The sequence below is a fragment of the Linepithema humile genome, chromosome 2 (genome assembly GCF_040581485.1).
Source record: "Linepithema humile isolate Giens D197 chromosome 2, Lhum_UNIL_v1.0, whole genome shotgun sequence".
NCBI classification, from domain to species: Eukaryota; Metazoa; Arthropoda; class Insecta; order Hymenoptera; family Formicidae; genus Linepithema; species Linepithema humile.
The window spans coordinates 10172501-10180110 of NC_090129.1; the positions used below are offsets into that span (position 1 = coordinate 10172501).

General features: G+C 44.5%; 1 protein-coding gene across 2 annotated transcripts in view; it reads right to left on the minus strand.

Annotated features, from left to right (window-relative positions):
* Nucleotides 1-7379, minus strand: part of LOC105679601 (uncharacterized) — a 52580-nt gene extending 45201 nt beyond the window's left edge. For both annotated transcript variants that reach the window (XM_067349019.1, XM_067349017.1), the window contains exons 1-2: nt 5863-7379; nt 5207-5355 (exon numbers count right to left, since the gene is read on the minus strand). The gene's annotated coding sequence lies outside the window, so the exon portion shown is untranslated. The remainder of the gene's footprint in view (nt 1-5206; nt 5356-5862) is intronic.
* Nucleotides 7380-7610: the final 231 nt, after the last annotated feature.

Here is a 7610-nt window from a genome sequence, read left to right on the forward strand (position 1 = left end):
GGAATATAACCTTTCAAGAAAAGCGCATTGTTAGATAATGTGAAAGAATTCAGAGGATTTTTGTCAATTATGAAACTGTGTAATTGTAGTCGATGAGTAAAAACATTTTTTAATTTTAAAAAAATTTATGAATAGCTAATTCAGAATAATACAATGTTTGCTCCGGAAACAGACATGTATTTTAAAAAAAAATTCAAAACGATCGATTCAGTACTTTTTGAAAAATCGTGCTTAATCAGCTTAAAGAATATAGTGTCGAGAAAAATACGTTCCAAGTTTCGAATGCAGATATAATCTGCTTGCGCACTGCAGTATATAAATACTTGCGTTAGCTTTGTTATGTTTTTTTATTTTGAAAAAAAATTTCTTAAGAGATTATTTTTTGATCGTAAATATTTAAAAGACATAAGAAAAATTGTTTTTCTTTCAGGTTTTAAAATAGAATATTTGCGTAATTGAAAAGTATATTCTTTGCAGACAACATGAGGATCTAAGAGACATCGTAAAGACGTCTGAAAGGCGTCCTACTTTTTTCAGACGCTTTCAAACGTCTCTCAGATACTCGCGTTTCTGTTGCATCACATTCGTCATCATTATATTCCACGTAAAACTAAAAGATCTCTCTTGTGAAATATGCAGCTGCAATCTGAATAAAAGTGTAAAGGGAAATCTTAATGGGATTGCCTCGTAATAAATTTATTTTCTTAACAATCGCGTATTAATCAATCACGACATTCCGCAAAATCTGCAGCGAATATGTTCGCCGTCTCAAAGATGGAAACGCACGAGGAGCATTCTCGCTTCTTCGACTCCCGCTTTAATATTCTTAGAGCGCTCCGTTTACGTAAGATTTCGGTAACGGACAGAAAACGAGATAGTTCGACAAGAGAGATTAGAAAAAGTCGCACGAAGTCTCGCGCCGGCATCAACAGTGTACAGTAAGTTTTAACGAGAAACTCTCGGAAAGAAGGAGCGCCTTGGCGTCGCGTGTCGGCCTATTCATCGAGCCGTTCCACTTGTCTCACGTGTCGCCGTATTCAGGTCCGACGGCGGCGACGCTGTCGGAAGTAGAGTTACCGTGGCCGCGTTAAGTCCGCTTTAAGCAGCGATACTTGCGTCTTGACGGCGCAAGTTGATGCGGAAAAAAAAAAAAAGCAACGGCGAAGATCAGAAAGAGGCCGCCCCGAGACGTGAATTACGCCCGCTTCTTCTTCGCGCGCTCATTTGCTTATGAATGCATTCTTGTTGCTCTATTTTTCGGACGCGGAACACGCGGAATGCTCATTATGCTTTATAACCGTAAACGCATACGCCTGGAAATGGGATATGGAGAAAAAGCAGTGCACGTATAATACTTCCCTGCTTACTTTGTGCCACGTTAACGTACGGGGCAAAATAAACCTCAGGCTGTAGAGATTATATATTATGTTACGAAAAAAAGAATATACCAAAGGGACTGCGTGTCGTTTTTTGTCACGGCTGTGAGAGCTATTGTTATCTCTGTCTGATAGACGCGAGACGCGCGCTAAGAAAGCTTCGCAGAAAGCTTCTGAGTCTTGCTGCGCGAAGCAAATCCACGAATCATGGACGAATTCAGTGGATTATGAACGACGTTAAATTCAGACGATGTTAATGAGAGAGGAAAAAATTAATGTCATGGTAGAATTTTCAGTGATTTTCATGGTTTTTCAATTCATTTTCGACAATCTATAATTCATTGTGGAATTCGAGATGTAAATCCGTTTATAATTTTATGGATTGTGCAACACATAAAACATATTTGAAAAATCAGAATGCACGCGTATGCAAATGTATTATTAATGTGTACTTTGTACGCGTTTTGTATTCTGATTTTTCAAGTATTTTCTTCAATCGTCATAATGTTGCATACATAATTATATATTGTGCAATGTAGAAAACGTTTAAAAAATAACACATATCATGCGTTTTGTATTCTGATTTTCGAACGCTTTCTGCATTACGCTGTATATATAAAATTATAAATAGATTTTTTCTCGAATCCTGTCGCGAATTATAGATCGTCCAAAGTGTAGGTACTCTAGCCGGCGCCATTATCAAGTGGATAGATGTTTTCTGCGGACAGTGATGTGAATGTGCGGAAGATTAATGTCGGGTTGACAAGCTAAAGAAAAATCATTTTTAGAGTACGTTGCATTAGTACGCATCGAAAAAATATCATCCAATATCACCGCCACTCATAAAATGGTGGCTCTCGTACTTTTTATCGTGTATCAATCGCATAAAATAATAAAATATTCTATCTTATCTTACGCAATTAATAGATAATAATAGTAATGATTTAAGTCTAGGAAATTCCGGACATATTCTACACTAACAATCTTAATTTTAACAACATTTACGAATTTGGTATCGATTTTTCTTGAGCGAAAGTATCTTGTTATCTTGTACGACTTAACTTAACTTTTGAGAAATTAAGCTTCGGAAGAACAATAGAATCATATTCTTCAAGTTAATTTCAAATAAACTTTCAATAGAGTTATCATTTTTCGAACTTAATTACAAAGATATATAATGTTGAAAATGGAAAAGTTGCGATAAATGATGACCATCCTCGATCTCTTCTCCAAAGAAAAATCAACCGCAAATTGATCAGACAATAACATGAAAAATAAAATCGCGAATTGCGGGATACCTCGTATATGTAGTGAAAAAAATTTAAAAAAAAAAAAAAAGAAGAGTTCGATAAATTTCTATAAGAAAGTTGACCGTATCGCGAGGAGAACGTGTGTATTTCTTTCTGATCCCTGAAGTTCCCTTATGTGCGAAACGTGCGGCGCGAATCGATAGAAAATGCGGCAGCAAGAATGCCTTCATCAGAACGAAGAATTGCCGCACTCGGTGTAGCATGATAATAACATCTATCCGTTCTATGTCGCTTTTCGTATAATGGCCTACCAAAATTATTGTTGTTGGCCGCGGAATGTTCTGAGACAAATTCCGCGGAATGGGAATTTGGTATGCATGATCCCAAAATTTATTTCCATTCCCATTTAAGAGAATGAGGATCAAAGATATATGAACGCGACGGTGATTTGGCAGCTATTCGGGTAGCGTTAGATAATTCATTGAATTAGAAGAAGGTCGCAATAATTAATCGCGTCTCTCTCGGAGATTTGAGCAAAGATGTCTTCCCGCTAAACTCCATTTTCCGGAATTATACACGAAAATCGAATTAGTGAAAAAGGAATATATAAATATGTTGCTAATTGGGAGAGAAGAGAACGATTGTTCCAGCAAAATCAGTTGCAGAGATTTCAAATATTTGCGTCCTCGATAGATTTCGTTCTCGACATTTCCAAGACCGAAGAGGTATTGAATGCGGACTTTTCGGCAGAATTTTTCACTAAGAACTTATATTATTCAACTTTTCTCCGAACACTTCGCCTCTATCACTCATTTTCCACACGCGGGCGTGCGCTCTAAGCGCGCGGCGCTGAGCGTTCGGATATGGAAAAGTTTCCGACGTATGTATATTTCACGCGGGAAAATAAATTTGAGAAGGGGCGGGTTTAAAAGTTTATATCGGGCATCAGTGCCGAGATGGATACGATACCGTGCTGCGTGCCTCCCACGAAGATCCAAATCAAGCGCTAAATTTCATATCTCTGAGAAAATGCGCGCGGCGCGCCGGTATATATGCAGATAAGACAAAGCTCCATTCGCCCCGGTGGATTTACGAACAGAAGAACAATCCTGATCGCAAACAATCGGGCTTGAAGGGGCGGATAAAAAATTCAGCGCTGGAAAACGCACCGACGATCCATCCCTCCGTTTTGATCAAAGCTGTCGTCGCATTTGAGCTTTTCACGCGTTCTATCCAACTGCGAGCTGTGGATATTGCGACCGGTGTGACTGCGCGTCGGCGAATACTCGCGCGTGTACTACTTAATACGAGTGTTCGTCGCAAGTGTATCGCAAAAATTCATCGAATTTAGTCGATGAATTATATATGTATATCACACAATTCCCGCGTTTGCCATGCAAATTAGAGAGTAATAACCGTGTCCGCGACATGCATCTTAATTGACGGCGGACAAGATGATCCGCTTACATGCCTCGATCTCGGGCGATATAAATGACGATGCACTTGGCGGACGCTCGGAAGGAATGACGACTGCAGCGATACCGCAGTTCGCAGAGCCAATTAGAAGATGCAAATGCTTGGCGGGTGGAAAATAAAAAAAATATCTGCAGATACTCACGCGATGACGACGACTGTATTCCCTCGTTCTATTTCCAGCCCCCCCGTTGCGCTTCTCCCATCCGCCGCTGCATACAAAGCTACTTTGTTGCTGCTAATTGGTTCGCGATCAACATACAAGCGCTTAATCCCAAAGCATACACTCGCGTACATGACGTAAGGATAGACGGCGACGGCGGACACGCTGTTTGTACGTTCGCGCGCACGTTAGTTTCACGTCGCCGTAATTCCCCGCGTGTGACGCAACCGATCGCGATAATTCGCGGACGGGAAATAAAGGACGGCAAAACTCGAAACGCGCGTCAAAAGCGAGAGCACGATTTTTCGAAAGGCGCTCAGAATCATCATTTTGCGATTTTCTTATTTCGACGAATGTATGCTTATTTCTTATTTTAAAAAACCATCTCTACGCGCTATTTTAAGCAACTCGTAAGTTTCAGCTCCTGTCGCCTTTTATTATCGCAATCTACAGCGCGTACATTTGAACGTTCTATAAAAATCGCGCAGCCCCGCGATATCTGCTTGCGATAGTAGGCGGCAACTGCCAATAGAGTGAAGATATCGGACGTAAACGAGGCATGCATGCCCCGTCGTGTGACCAGAATAAAACGGAATATACATGTATTTGTATCGGAAACTGTTAACCTTTGACCGTAAGCGGCCGTGAGAAATCTCGCATTGCCGTGTCCCTTACATTTTCCAAGCAATATCACGCGAGCGAATATGTACGTGTAATCACGCAACACGTTTTTTTTTCCGCCCTGCTTTTGTTAAATTGAAGACCAGGCTGGCTTGGATGATAATAATGAACAGCGGCGATCGTAAAAGGGGAAGAAGATCGTAAAGTGTTTGGCTAATAGAATCAGGAAGCATCCGTCGCACGAAAACGAACGTTAACTGACTCTCGCGGAATATTTATTACAGCGAAAATAGTGAAAGTGGAAAGGAAAGGGACGGACTCACCAATATGTACGCGCTGCCGCAAATTAATTTACGTTGCGGTGTCCGATGCGACGTCGAAAGACCTTATTAGCGCGGTCGCCGTCCGAGCGAATGCGATGACCAGGACAAATAATGAGGCGGGATGTTTCCGCTCCGACACGGCCAATTCCCTTCAAGCATAATAGCAAATTTCTATTCAAACTAACATCTATAGCGCGGAAAAGGGAGAAATGAGAAATAGGGCTGTGCAAAAAGGAGGTTTATAATTCATGAGGTCAATAAGACAGCATATTTTCAGCTCGCTTCTTTTTCGTGGAAATTTATATGCAAATCAAATAACGTCGCGCAAATATAGCGACGACAAACAGAATGGAATAATGGGATTGTTCATTATGCGTTTTAATTCTCTCTCGCTGCGAATTGTTTTTGCAATTTGGTTTGAATTAATACAGTTAAAAAATTAAGACGCATATTTCTTATCGCGATTGCGATTCAATATTGAGTGAAATAATTCCGCCTTAGTATGATTGGATCGTCAATATTGGAACGATGGGATAGTAAATAATTGATCATTTAGCGTTCTATTCGTCCCGAAATCGACGATCCGATCGCATCTTCCGAGCCCGAACTCACCTCCGATTGCCCACTTTACTTAAATATGAACGTCTAAAACTCACCCTGTCTGTCTCACGGCGTAGCTCTCGATCCTCCTGCAATTGCCGGATTCTTCTCAACTTTTTCGATCGCCTGAGTAATCCCCGCTCAGACAACAAGGCGCGCGATATCGGTCCTTCTCACTTAATTCATCAGCTCCGACGATCGTCGAACATGGCCGTGCGAAAAACTCGGCTCGCCGGATTCCTCTCTCGCTCTCTTCCGAGTTTTACATCACACGGACACGATCTGTCCGACGTGAGCTTCGCTCACGAGTTCATTGACATCCGGCCACTGCCCGTCCGTCTTCTCTCGCAACACTATTTCCCACCGGATTCACTCAGCGTTCGATCCAAATTCTATTCGATCTAACGAAATTTCTCACGCCTCCTCCGTGAAAGCCGAGATCCGCGGGAAAATCACCTGTCGACTCCCTCTCGCCGGCCGCGATCCCGATCCGCTGGAAACGCTCTACATCCCATCGGCACCGCCTCGATCGCAGCCAAAGTTCACCAAAGTCATCGGTCCCTTCGGTATCTCGATTCTCGCACTCGCAGCACAATCGGCGGAGCGCGGATCGCCGTCTCTCGTCTCCGATCGTCGAGCTCGTCGATTTTCTCGCCGAGCCGTGGAAAAGTCGCGGATCTTCAGCGGCTCGATTTCCTCGCTGCCGCACGATTTTCACGTACGCGAGATCCAGCGTGATCGAAGCGACGTGGCGCGCGCTACGCAACGACGACGAGGATCCAGACGATCCAGGAAACGTGCGGCGGAAGTGCCGGCCGGTGCCGGGACGCCTCGTGGATGCGGCCGAACTTGTTGGTTCTCGCGGAGCGAATGTGTCGCGACTCGCGAGGGCGGGCGGAGGGTGCGCCCCTCTGGCAGAGGCCGCCGGGGGTGGACCAGGTCGGCGACCGTCGTCGTGTCCTGCTCGTTCGCCGCGTCCTGCGTGTGGCTTGTACCGGCGGCGCGCTCGCGACTGCGATCCTGGATTTCGGACGGAGGGCTCGCTCTCGAGAGTCAAGCACGCAGGCGCCGTGCACTCGCCGTCTCTCTCCGCTGCACGCGCCGCCGGCGCGCTTCGCCTCTCTCGTTACTCGCCGCCGCCGCCTGCCGGTGTGCCTCGCCTGCTCCTGCTTTTGCGGGGGGAGGGTGGTGGCTGATACGAGAGTAACCTACCTACCTAACCCCTGTCCGTCCACCTGCCTGCCTACCTGGCTGCCGTCGTTACCTCTGACCCTGCCTGCCCGCCGATACGCGTCTCGAAAAAGACGTGCGTGCTATTAATAATTGCCCCCGTGACGTCGGCGCGAAGCGCGCCTCGTAGTCGCTTCCTGACGTAGTCTTCGGTTAATGACGTTTAAATGCTCGCATTAACCGGCGGTGCGGCCACATAAATGCATCACGCTAATCGCGTCAATCCGCTCGGCAAGCTTTGAGCGGGCGCTGAGCGAAAGCGATTACGCGTAGCGAGCGACTGCGCAATATTATATGAATGACACACGAGTGTGAAATTTTTTAAACCCTCCGAAATACGCTCGTGCAACCTCTGCGTTTTATCCGAGAAAGAAAAATTTCGTCGTGTCGCGCGTCTCGTAACGAAAAATCCCTTATCGCTTACCTTCTTCTTTAATCTCGTGTTCTCATGGCATTTCGCATGCCGTCACCTCGCGCAAAAGAATAACTAAATTTATTGGCACTTTGTTTGTCTTATTTTTCGCGAACGCCCACACGCCGGCGTTTTCTTTTCGATTTCTTCCTGTTTCGTGCC